Here is a 13839-nt window from a genome sequence, read left to right on the forward strand (position 1 = left end):
GCTATATGACGTGCCAAATAATATTATGGTATAAATGAAATGCCATGTTATGTAATGATAAGCTATGTTATGTCATGACATGCCATGATATGCTATGTCTTGGAAGCTATTTTATATATAAAATGATGTATAAGAGTTATGTACGCATAATGATCAAATTTTAAAATGGTATGAAAGAATGGAGTTTGTCTTGCATAATTTGTTATGTCATGATGGGAAGTATGGGGACCTCATGCAATAACTCCATGTTCACGTGCATCAAGATACTTTTCCATTATGATGTGTATGGATGCGTATATTATGAGACTGATTATGACCATCATGTTCACCATGATGGCACGATGGTCGCTATTCTCTCCGGGTGTCCAGCAGCACAAGTCCGTCAGCGAGTGCTAACCCCAACCAATAGGCACATGGGATGTGCTAGCGCGCCTAGTGGGTCTACATTCGCACATATGGATCGTGTGTAGAGAAGTACCACACATCCAATTTAGCCCAGATTGGAAAGCCGCCTAAGAGAATGAAATGATGTTTTAAATGATAGGTCCCCCCATATTGTATGTGTTTGCATTTCATGACCCCTGGGGTCACTTACTGAGTATTTCTTCAAATATTCAAGTCATGTGGTACTCTTACATTTTAGGTAAAAGATAAGACACCCTTGTACGGATGATGGGGGCGTCGCTCTGAAGCCCATGGAACTTGTGTTAAGATAGTCGCATTTTATTTATTTTGTAGCCTTTGGGTTAATTAGAGTGATTTAATCTTTTCTTTGATTTATTTAAGTTTCACATTGTTATGTTTTAAGGTTTTATTTTGAACGTTTAAGTCCATAATATCGTTTTATGAATAATTTTAAATGAATGTTTCTAGATAAAAAGGTCACGTCATGCATGTAGTAGTGCCTCTATTTCAGTAGGAGCATAGGGTCGTTACAAGATTGTACCGTACATGTTTGTATTTAGGGAGGTTTCATTGTGTTTTTTTTAATTTTAGAGTAATTTTTAAGGTTTTAAGTTACAATGAGTTAGTGGTCGTTATAATATTGATGGGCGTGCTTATGCTTATTTTCAATGCTATAAATAGTCATTAATGTTTAATAAGAAAATTTTGAATATTAAAATGAGAGTAGAGTTTGTAACTTTACATTTCTTATTTCTTACTCATGAGTTTGTTCCTTTACATTTCTTATTTCTTACTCATTTCTTACTCATGAGTTTGTTCCTTTACATTTCTTATTTCTTACTCATGAGTTTGTTCCTTTACATTTCTTATATTTAAATTTGTATGTTAGAGTCATTGAAGCGGTGTTGATCAAATCTTTTGTAGAGTGATTCGAATTTTGAGGTTAGAAATGAGTTTTCTTTACTTTTGATCCATCACGATAGTCTGTTCCAAAATTTTTATCCAAAACTTTTCTTTAGGTTGATTCTTTATTGTTTTTGGGGTTATTGAATAATTTAGATTAGAAGGTTATTGGATCAAATTTAAGGGCTTACGGGTACAACTTATGTTACATCTTTATAAGAAAATATTGTATCCTCTTGAGATTAAATCCTTCCCTACACAAAAATATAATTACTCTTTATCTATAGATAATTAAGAAAGTTATTAATTTTTCACATAATGAAAAATAAAAAAAATTCAAAAAATTTAGAAAGAGAATTGAAAACTATGAAAATTTGAAATACATTTGCCGAGGTGCACGAGGGAGGCGAATCATTGGAGGACACATGTAAGGCGAGATGAGGTGTTGCGTGACCCGTTACCAATGGGACACGTGTCACATTTTGAGTGGAGCTACGTGTCAGACATCTAGTGGTGAAGCGTCACGCTAGATCTGGCCCGAATTCATATTTGACTTGTCGACCCACATACGACTCAATTCAGTACCTGTGACCCGATCCATCCGCTTCACTCAACCTATAGTTTGTATTTTGCCTAAGTGTGCATAATGTCATCTTATAATATAACATAACATAATATAACATTTCATTTATACCATGACATTTCGTTCGGCTTAGCTCGGTTCCGACACGGCTCCATGGCTCAAAATTGGCGTATTTGGCTCAAATCTAGAACTTTGACACCGTTTCCTACGTTTTGGACCCTCTTAAAGCTAAATTTGACCTTATTAAAAAGATTTAAGGTCGTTTTTTATTAGTTTTAAATTAAATTAAGTTAAGAATTCGACTTTTCCTTAGGCTATTGAGCGAATATTCAAATAGGTGAAGAGTCTTGACATAAGTGAGAACGAATTCGAAGGAAGAAAGCAAACTAAATTGGAAAGAGAACGTCGGTTAAGACCATCCAAGTAAGTGGTCCTACTATCGAGTCAGTTGAAAGACTTATCTTATGTATGATGTGTGATGTCCCACATTGGTTGGGGAGGAGAACAAACCACCATTTAATAAGGGTGTGGAAACCTTCCCCTAGGAGACGCGTTTTAAAGCCCTGAGGGGAAGCCCGAAAGGGAAATCTCAAAGAGGACAATATCTGCTAGCGGTGGATCTTGGCCGTTACAAATAGTATCAGAGCCAGACATCGAACGATGTGCCAACCTTCTCGTTGTTCCTCGAGGGGGGGGGGTAGACACGAGGCGGTGTGCCAATAAGGACGATGGGCCCCAAAAGGGGGTGGATTTGGGGGCGGTCCCACATCGATTAGAGGAAGGAAAGAGTGCCAGCGAAGACGCTGGGCCCCGAAGGGGGGTGGATTGTGATGTCTCACATTGATTGGAGAGGAGAACAAATCACCATTTATAAGGGTGTGGAAATCTTCCCCTAGGAGACGCGTTTTAAAGCCTTGAGGGGAAGCTCGAAAGGGAAAGCCCAAAGGGGATAATATCTGAAGCTCGAAAGGGAAACCCAAAGGGGATAATATCTGCTAGCAGTGGATCTGGGTCGTTACGTGATGACACATGCTCATTGGCCCCTGTATGTTGATATGATGTATTATGATGATGTAGTATATTATACTGATGTGATTGACTATGATGTTATGATATGTTATATTATGATGATATGATATATTATGATGCTATGATACGTTATGATGATATGACATAGTATGATGATATTTCATGTTACGATGATGTGCATGTATGAGATTTCATGTTGCATTATGATAACGAATAATTTTCTGATACACAACCCCTTAGTAATGTTATGAATGATGAATGTACGAAAGCTTATGCATGCATGTTACCTAGGGTAATATGTTATCTCATGTTACGATGATGCTTATGCATGCATGTTACCTAAGGCATTGCTATTTTTATATTTACGTATTTTATTTTAATATTTCTTTTGTGCTGTTTTAAGACATTTTCTTAAACATATAAGTCAACGTTGTTTTGTTTTATGAAGTTGTTTTAAATGAATGTTTTCTTAAACATATAAGTCAACATTGTTTTGTTTTATGAAGTTGTTTTAAATGAATGTTTTCTTAAACATATAAGTCAACATTGTTTTGTTTTATGAAGTTGTTTTAAATGAATGTTTTCTTAAACATATAAGTCAACATTGTTTTGTTTTATGAAGTTGTTTTAAATGAATGTTTTCTTAAACATATAAGTCAACATTGTTTTGTTTTATGAAGTTGTTTTAAATGAATGTTTTCTTAAACATATAAGTCAACATTGTTTTGTTTTATGAAGTTGTTTTAAATGAATGTTTCCGTATAAGAAGTAAACTGAAATCTGGTAAATCTATATATAGTAAACTGAATCATATATAGTAGAGCTTTGTAAATGTACTTTCCATTCCCTGTATTCTTTACTACTGTACATATCTGAAGTCATCAATATAAAATCTTTAGCCAATATTCTTCTTGCATTTTCTCTATCATGTTCTTTGTGTTCATCTAGGTCGAGTGTGTGCGTTGTTGTGCGATCCTAACAATTGGTATCAGAGCTAGGTGGAAGTCACCACGATCTGTGAAGATGGAAAGTTCAAAGATTGGAATTGAGAAGTTCGATGGATCCGATTTCGGTTTCTGGAAGATGCAGATTGAAGATTATCTGTACCAGAAAGATCTTCACGAACCTCTNACAAGAAAGATCTTCACGAACCCCATTGGGGGTGAAGCCGGATACCATGACCACGGAACAGTGGAAGCTCAAGGATCGACAAGCCTTAAGGCTGATCCGGTTGACGCTATCTAGAAACGTGGCGTTCAACATTATCAAGGAGAAGACAACGTCAGATCTGTTGAAGGCGCTGTCAAATATGTATGAAAAATCGTCGGCTATGAACAAGGTGTATTTGATGCGGATCATATAAATGAATTCAATATGATCGTAAGTCAACTGAGTTTGGTGGAAATTAATTTCGAGGATGAAATTAAAGCGTTGATTTTGATGTCATCTTTACCCGAGTCATGGGATACTGTTGTTGCCGCAATCAGCAATTCTCGAGGATCTGATAACCTGAAGTTTGATGAAATTCGAGATATAGTTCTCAACGAAAGTATTCACAAACGGGATATTGGAGATTCATCAGGCAAAGCTCTTAGTGTTGATCGAAGGAAAAGAAGTAAATCAAAGAGCTCAAAGAAATATGGGAGATCAAAATCAAAGAATCGGGAAAAATCTCCAAACAAACCCAACGTAACGTGTTGAAGTTGTGGAGGAAAATGACACTTTCGGACAGATTGTACAAAACTGAAGAAGAAGCAAAATCATAAATCTGAAGATGATGATGATTCTATATATACAACAGAAGATACTGAGGACGCTTTAATCCTTAGTGTGGATAGCCCAGCTGAATCTGGATTTTGGATTCAGGTGCATCGTTTCATTTGTCTCCAAGTAAGGAATTGTTTCAAAATTTCAAATCAGGAAATTTCGGGAAGGTGTATCTTGCCGACAACAAAACCTTGGAGATTGAAGGGAAGGGAGATATCTCCATACAAACTCCAGCAGGAAGTTAATGGACATTACAAGATGTCAGATACATTCCTGGTCTCAAGAAGAACCTAATCTCTATTGGTGAGTTGGATAGCATAGGCTATGCAGCAGAGTTTGGAAAGAGTTCATGGAAGATTGTGAAGGGCGCCATGGTTGTTGCACGTGGCACAAAATCTGGAACCTTATACACTACTATAGAGTGTATAAACATGACTACTGCTGATGGGAGTACTTCCAATTCAAGTCTATGGCATAATAGACTTGGACATATGAACGTCAAAGGAATGAAGATTCTGATTGCGAAAGGAGCTTTAGAAGGCTTAAAATTTGTTAATATGGGTCTTTGTGAGAGCTGTGTTATGGGCAAACAGAAACGAGTTAGTTTCACAAAGGCTGTTAGAGAACCGAAGAAAGTGCAGTTGGAAATGGTTCATATAGACGTCTGGGGACCATCTCCAGTTTTATCACTTGATGGATCAAGGTTCTACGTCACCTTCATTGATGACTTCAGCAGGAAGGTATGGGTTTACTTTCTAAAACACAAGTCAGATGTGTTTGCCACCTTCAAGAAGTGAAAAGCTGAAGTTGAAAATCAGACTGGTTTGAAGATCAAATGCCTAAGATCTGACAATGGAAGAGAGTACAACAAATCAGAGTTTAAAACATTTTGTGCAGCTGAGGGAATTAGATTAATAAGAACAATTCCCGGTAAGGCAAGACAAAATGGTATTGCAGAAAGGATGAACAGAACCTTGAATGAGGAAGCAAGAAGCATGAGGATTGATTCTTGACTACCAAAGACATTCTGGGCTAATGCTGTGAACACAACAGCATATTTGATTAATAAAGGGTCGTCAGTACCCTTAAAGTTCAAATTGCTCGAAGAAGTATGGACATGAAAAGAACTCAAGTACTCTCACTTGAGAACTTTTGGTTGTACTGCGTATGTTCATGTTGATTCATAAGCTTGATGCTAAGGCTGTGAAATGCTACTTCATTGGCTATGGCTCTAACATGTTCGGGAACAGGTTTTGGGATGACAAGAATAGGAAAATCCTAAGACACTACGATGTGACCTTTGATGAAAATGTCCTGTACAAGAACAAAGAGAAGATAAACTCTAAGACTACGAAGCAAGTGGGAGTCGAGCTTGAGTGGCAGGAAAATTCACCTAGTGATGTTACAACAGAAGCTCAAGAAACTCTTGATCCTATTGCTGAAGAACTAGACGTGGAGCAAGTTACACCTGAGCAGGTGTTGAGGAGATCATCCAAAACTATCAGAGCATCAGATAGATATTCTCCCTCATTACATTATCTGTTGTTGACTGACGAAGGAGAACCAGAGTTCTTTGATGAGGCCCTACAAGTGGAAGATTCAACCAAATGGGAGCAAGCCATGAATGATGAGATGAACTCACTTGAAAAGAATAATACGTGGGTGCTGACTGAGTTACCTACAGGAAAGAGAGCTTTGTTGAACAAATGGGTGTTCAAAATCAAGGCTGAACTAGATGGCAAAAGGATGTTTAAGGCTTGGTTAGTAGTTAAAGGATATTCACAAAGAAAAGACATTGATTATGCTGAGATCTTTTCTCCGGTTGTGAAATTAACTACTATCCGAATTCTGCTGAGTATTGTTGCATCGGAGAATTTGCACCTTGAGCAAATGGATGTAAAAACGGCGTTTTTACATGGAGATCTAGATGAGGAGATCTATATACAACAACCAGAAGAATTTACAGCTCCATGCAAGGAGCATATAGTGTGTCAACTCAATAAGAGCTTGTATGGACTGAAACAAGCATCGAAACAATGGTACAAGAAGTTTGACTCCTTCATGTGCAAGAGTAGTTTCCACAGGAGTGAAAAGAATCAGTGTTGTTACCTCAAGAAATACACTGATTCTTATGTGTTTCTACTCCTGTATGTGAATGATATACTAATTGCTTGATCAAGTATGAGAGAGATAAACCACCTGAAGGCAAGCTTGTCTTCAATATTTGAGATGAAAGATTTGGGTGCAGTGAAGCAGATTCTTGGGATGAGGATTTCTCGAGATAGATCTGCTGGCACATTAAATCTATCCCAAGAGCAGTACATTGAGAAGGTGTTGTCCAAATTCAAGNAGAAGATGTTCTCCAAATTCAAGATGAATGATGCTAAATCCAGGACTACCCCCTTGGCAAATCGTATTAAATTGTCAAATGGGCAATCTCCCAAGACAGTTGAAGAACGTGAGCAAATGGCATCGGTCCCGTAAGCTTCTGCAGTTGGGAGTTTGATGTATGATATTGTCTGCACTAGACCTGATATAACACATGCAGTAGGAGTTGTTAGCAAGTACATGGCAAATTCAGGAAAAGACCATTGGGAAGCTGTGAAGTGACTTCTGAGGTATGTGAGAGGTACATCCAATACTTCACTTTGTTATGGCAATGGAAAAGTAGTTCTGCAAGGTTTTGCGGATGTTGATCTGAGTGGAGATGTAGACTCTAGCCAGAGCACATCTGGATATATCTACAATATAGATAGAACAGCAGTGAGTTGGATGTCCAAGCTTTAGAAATGTGTTGCTCTTTCATCTACTGAGGCTGAGTACGTGGCAATAGCTGAAGCTGAAAAGGAGATGATATGGATGACAGACTATCTAGAAGAATTAGGCCGGAAGCAGTGCAAGAAGATCCTTTATACAGATAGTCAGAGTGCCATACAGTTGGTGAAAAACCCAGTCTATCATTCAAGGACAAAACACATTAGAAGACGGTACCATTTCACTCGCAGGTTAGTGGAAGAAGGTGATATGTGTTTGGAGAAGATTGAGGGTGCAAAGAATCCAGCAGACATGTTGACAAAATGTGTTGATGTTGGAAAATTGAGGTTATGCAAAGCCTTAATTGGTATGGTGCAGTGATCGTTTAAGAATGAAATTTTCGGTTGACTGGATCAGTCCCCAAGTGGGAGAATTGTTAGGTTATGGAACCTGCTACTTATTTATAGCTTGGTCAACGGTTATATCCGGTAAAACAATATCTGGTAAAGCTACGTCCGGTAAAGCTCTATATGATAAATAGTTATATATAGTAGATGGTTAAATCTGGTAAAGCTATATATAGTAAACTGAACCATATATATATATATATCCATTCGGTAGAGCTTTGAAAATGTACTTTCTATTCTTTGTATTCTCTACTACTGTACATATCTGAAGTCATCAATACAAAACCTTTAGCCAATATTCTCCTTGCATTTTCTCTATCCTATTCTTTGTGTTCATCTAGATCGAGTGTGTGCGTTGTTGTGCGATCCTAACAGTAGTGACTTTAGGTTAGTAGAAACTAGGGTTGTTACATATAGTGACACATATCATAAAATCACATATCAAGCATATCACACATGCAGAGTCATTGGACATGTGTCATCATACATAAAGCAATTCTTCCATCCAAATCGATAGTAGAGCTACTGCTACTACGACCCCTTCTTCCAACCAAATCGACCACTGCAACTACGACCCCTTGTTGCCACCAAATCGATAGTAGAGCCACTTACATTGTTGGGCTCGGGCGCTCGTTGATGCTATGATGCTAGCACTGCTCTCTTAAATTTAATTCTAAATAAGGTATCCCACAATCATAAAATAAAATTCTACGGTGGAAATTGATTCACCTAATCTTGCATAAAATAGTTTAAACTTGACTCCAAATAATTTAAACTAGTATGTGCTGGCTTTGCATGTGTGAGGCACCGGGTTCAATTCCCAGCATCTCTATTTTTATATTTTAGCTATTAAATTCTCATATATTAAATTATAATTACCCAATCTTTTTAATTGCAAAATATAATTGTCCTAAGTTTTCATACAATGTATTTTATTGTTTAGAAATAGTGGGGTGTAGCTCATATGACTTTGCTTTGCATATGAGAGGCACCAAGTTCATTTCCCTGCACCTCCATTTTCGTATTTTAGATATCAAATGATTATATATAAAATTATAATTACCATAATTTTTCATAAAATGTCTTTTATTATTTTCAAATAAAGGGGGTGTAGCTCATATGGTAGAGCGCTCGCTTCGCATGCGAGAGGCACGGGGTTCAATTCCCTGCACCTCCATTTTATATTTTAGATATCAAATTATCATGTATAAAATTATAATTACCACAATTTTTCATACAATGTCTTTTATTTTATTTTCTAACAAAAGGGGTGTAGCTCATATGGTAGAGCGCTCGTTTTGCATGTGAGAGGCATGGGGTTCAATTTCCTGCATTTGCCATAATTTTTCATACAATGTATATACGTATATTTCGATATATGACGTACTTGATATGCATGATGCACTTTGTGACGATATGATGAGTACGATGATTGCATGATGTTTTTCTTAATATGACTTTTGATATGCATGATGCACTTTGTGACGATATGATGAGTATGATGATTGCATGATGTTTGTCTTAATATGACTTTTGATATGCATGATGCACTTTGTGACGATATGATGAGTACGATGATTGCATGATGTTTGTCTTAATATGACTTTTCCATATTGAGCATGATGTATGATGATCAGTGTCATATTGCATCATGCCTAAGAGCATGAAAATGATATTAATATAAATATCCATGAGCATGTGTTACTTAATGTAACAAAGAGATGAGATAAATATCCATGAGCATGTGTTACTTAATGTAACAAAGAGATGAGATAAATATCCATGAGCATGTGTTACTTAATCTAACAAAGAGATGAGATTAGAGCGTTGTGTCGAGATGATAAGATAGAATTAGAGGGACCTCATGCATGTGGGGGCACATGACACTAGGGGTTCCGCTGACCTCTAGACGTCGCTACAGATTAGCTTGACCAGAAAGGGTCCAAGAGGTGTGCGAGCCCACATGGGGATTCACACTCGCACGTGGGTCGTGTGTAGGGAAGTACTACGTATCCATAGTTGTTCGAGACTGGAGGCTACCCCTAGATGAGAATAGAGATAGGTCCCAAGAGCATGATTTCATGTGTTTGCAATTGCATGGCCCCCTATAGTGGGGTCACTTACTGAGTATTCTTCGAAATACTCAGGCGGTGTGCCATATCATTTTTTAGGTAAAAGCAAGGCGCACTTGTACGGATAACGGCGACATCCAAGTAGAGATTGTGGCACGTACATAGGGTAGACTCATATTTAAATTTTTAGTCTTAGGTTAGAATAGGTTGTTTGACATTTCATTGTTTTAAATTGTTTTGTATTTGTCTTTGTTTTCTCTAAATTTCAGTATTAGTGTTTAAACACGTAAAACCATGGTTTTGTTTTCTAGAGAAGATGATGTTTTAAATATTTTCGACATTTATATTATAGATGATGTTTTTTTTTAAGAGTTATATTTTTGTATTAGGGATGAGCATGGGACGTTAATAGTGACTTTAAGTATATAGAAATTTAGGGTCATTACAGGTTCAATCCCCCGCACCTCCATTTTTATATTTTAGATATCAAATGGTAATGTATAAAATTATACTTACCCTATTTTTTTTAAAGATAAAACAAAATTGCTCTAATTTTTCATACAATGTCTTTTATTTTGAAGAAAAAGAGGGTGTGTAGTTCATATGGTAGAGTGTTTGCTTTAAATGTGAGAAGCACGGGATTCAATTCCCTGCACCTCCATTTTTATATTTTAGATATCAAATTATCATTATTTTTTTAAAATGCAAAACATAATTGCCCTAATTTTTCATACAATGTCTTTTATTTTAAGGAAATAGAGGGGGTGTAGCTCATATGGTAGAGCGCTCGCTTCGCATGCGAGAGGCACGAGGTTCAATTCCCCGCACCTCCATTATTTTTTATATATTAATTATCAAATTATCATGGATAAAATTATAATTACCCAATTTTTTTTAAATGCAAAACATAATTGCCGTAATTTTTCATACAATGTATTTTATTTTAGAGAAATAGTGGGGGTGTAGCTCATATGGTAGAGCGCTCGATTCAATTCCCCGCACCTCCATTTTACTCAGACCTAAGTATAACACACAATTTTGTAGAAGTTTAAACTTGAAATTGATGTCATGGGCTCACCAAGGTTTACTTGGATTTCAATAGACAAAATCGAATTTTCATTAAGGATAAATTTGTGACATTAGCCTAAGCTAATCAGGGAAGTGACATTACTATCGGCATGGTTATATTTGATGTGAACACGTTCCCTGTGGTTTTGCACGTGTCATATATATTGATATGTGTGAATTGTTTATGGATCGATATGCTTATGATATGATATGTATATGTTATAATATGTGAATTGTATGATAATACTTATGGTACAATGTGTTCAATGATATATTTGAGATATGATATGAGAAGGATGCACTAAATATAATGTAATGATAGGAGTAAGATACGTTCATGAAACGTTAAGGTTAGGTTAGGTATCGAAGTGCTATGGATATGAGAGATTGATAAAAACGATATGGTCACGATCGATTGATAAAAAAATATGGTTAGGTTATGTGTAGAAAGGGATAGGATTGTGATAGATTGATAGAACGATAGCGTTAGGATACGTTCCTGTAATGATATGACTAAGATACATTCATGTAACATTATGACTGATAGATATAAGAATGTTAAGGCTATGTTAAGTTAGAGAACAATATAACCACGAAGTGTTTATGATATGATATGATTATGATACGACATGTGAATGAGATATATATATATATATATATATCTATCTAAATATATATATATATATATATATCTATCTAAATATATATATATATAGATACGATATGAAAATGAGATGAAATATGTTATGGTACAAGACATGTGATAATTGACATGTTTACGATGGTTAAGGATATTAGTAATAAATTATAGTTTACTATATATATTATATTTGATATTTTATTATAAGGCAAATATTAAATATTTGCCTTATTACCATAGGTATCTTTGTTATTTCTATTTATTACCATTTTTGTTATTTCCATTTATTACCATTTCCATATCCTTAATTTATTTGATTATAAATAAGATAACTTTCACACCATTTAGGTGTGATGGATTAATCAAGCATTCACATTGTATTAGAGCCCATTCGATTTAACAACCTCGATCCTTTTTCATCTATGGCTTTTGAATCCTCTAATCTTCTTCTCCACCACCCCTGCTGGCTTTGACGCCGTAGGGGCAGTCTTCATGGCTGCCGCAGACGGAGCCGATTGATTACTTTTCGGCTCAACCCTTTTGACCTCCAAATCATCTTTCGTCATACTCTGTACATACAACCTCACATTTTCCAAACATAGCCTCTTTCGTTTTCTTCCCAATTTTCCCTTCATCCTTCATCCTTCACAGAAACCCTAATCTTAGAATCTTCATCAGCGTTCTCTTCGAAAATATATAGAATCTTGATAAGCTCATCGACCTTATGCAGAGATTTACCTTTGGAATTGGGCGCCGCACTGGCCTCTTCGCCAACCAAGTTGCCGCCGCCCTTCTCGCCAAAATTGGCTCCTTCACCCAATGTGGAGACTTCTTCCTGCTGCCCTTCTTGCCATAATTGGCTCTTCGTCCAATGTGGCGACTCTTCTCGCTTCAACATTATCTTTGTCCCTTGCTCTAGGTTTCCCCTTCTACTTCTTGGGGTTAGACATATTCTCACCAGAGCCAAGGCAGCATCGTCGCTAAGCGACAATCCCTCTTCATGGGTTAAACATATTCTCGTCGAAGCCAAGGCAGCATCGCCACTGAGCGGCAATCCCTCTGCAATTTTTGATGGCCAAGAAAGTGTTTCTCTACGCCTCCTCCGAACCAGGTTGTTGACATCTTCACGAAAAGTGTTTCTCAACCACTTTGAATTTTTCAGATCCAAGCTTCACGTTCGTTCAAATCCGACGCTCAGCTTGCGGTGGCGTGTTAAGGATATTTAGTAATAAATTATAGTTTACCATATATATTATATTTGATATTTTATTATAAGGCAAATATTAGATATTTGCCTTATTACCATAGGTATCTTTCCTATTTCCATTTATTACTATTTCTATATCTTTGTAATTTATTTGATTATAAATAAGATAACTTTCACACCATTTAGGTGTGGTGGATTAATCAAACATTCACAATGATATATATATATATACTGATACGATAGGAAAATGAGATGAAATATGTTATGGTACAAGACATGTGATAATTGACATGTTTACGATGGTTAAGGATATTAGTAATAAATTATAGTTTACTATATATATTATATTTGATATTTTATTATAAGGCAAATATTAAATATTTGCCTTATTACCATAGGTATCTTTGTTATTTCTATTTATTACCATTTTTGTTATTTCCATTTATTACCATTTCCATATCCTTAATTTATTTGATTATAAATAAGATAACTTTCACACCATTTAGGTGTGATGGATTAATCAAGCATTCACATTGTATTAGAGCCCATTCGATTTAACAACCTCGATCCTTTTTCATCTATGGCTTTTGAATCCTCTAATCTTCTTCTCCACCACCCCTGCTGGCTTTGACGCCGTAGGGGCAGTCTTCATGGCTGCCGCAGACGGAGCCGATTGATTACTTTTCGGCTCAACCCTTTTGACCTCCAAATCATCTTTCGTCATACTCTGTACATACAACCTCACATTTTCCAAACATAGCCTCTTTCGTTTTCTTCCCAATTTTCCCTTCATCCTTCATCCTTCACAGAAACCCTAATCTTAGAATCTTCATCAGCGTTCTCTTCGAAAATATATAGAATCTTGATAAGCTCATCGACCTTATGCAGAGATTTACCTTTGGAATTGGGCGCCGCACTGGCCTCTTCGCCAACCAAGTTGCCGCCGCCCTTCTCGCCAAAATTGGCTCCTTCACCCAATGTGGAGACTTCTTCCTGCTGCCCTT

At 36.5% G+C, this 13839-nt stretch overlaps 2 non-coding genes across 2 annotated transcripts; both read left to right on the forward strand.

Annotated features, from left to right (window-relative positions):
* Positions 1-8952: 8952 nt before the first annotated feature.
* On the forward strand, positions 8953-9025 carry TRNAA-CGC. The gene has a single exon. It is a non-coding gene; the product is annotated as a tRNA-Ala (tRNA).
* A 1655-nt stretch (positions 9026-10680) lies between these two features.
* TRNAA-CGC lies at positions 10681-10753 on the forward strand. The gene has a single exon. It is a non-coding gene; the product is annotated as a tRNA-Ala (tRNA).
* Positions 10754-13839: the final 3086 nt, after the last annotated feature.

The sequence above is a fragment of the Cucurbita pepo genome, chromosome LG15 (assembly GCF_002806865.2).
Source record: "Cucurbita pepo subsp. pepo cultivar mu-cu-16 chromosome LG15, ASM280686v2, whole genome shotgun sequence".
NCBI lineage: Eukaryota > Viridiplantae > Streptophyta > Magnoliopsida > Cucurbitales > Cucurbitaceae > Cucurbita > Cucurbita pepo.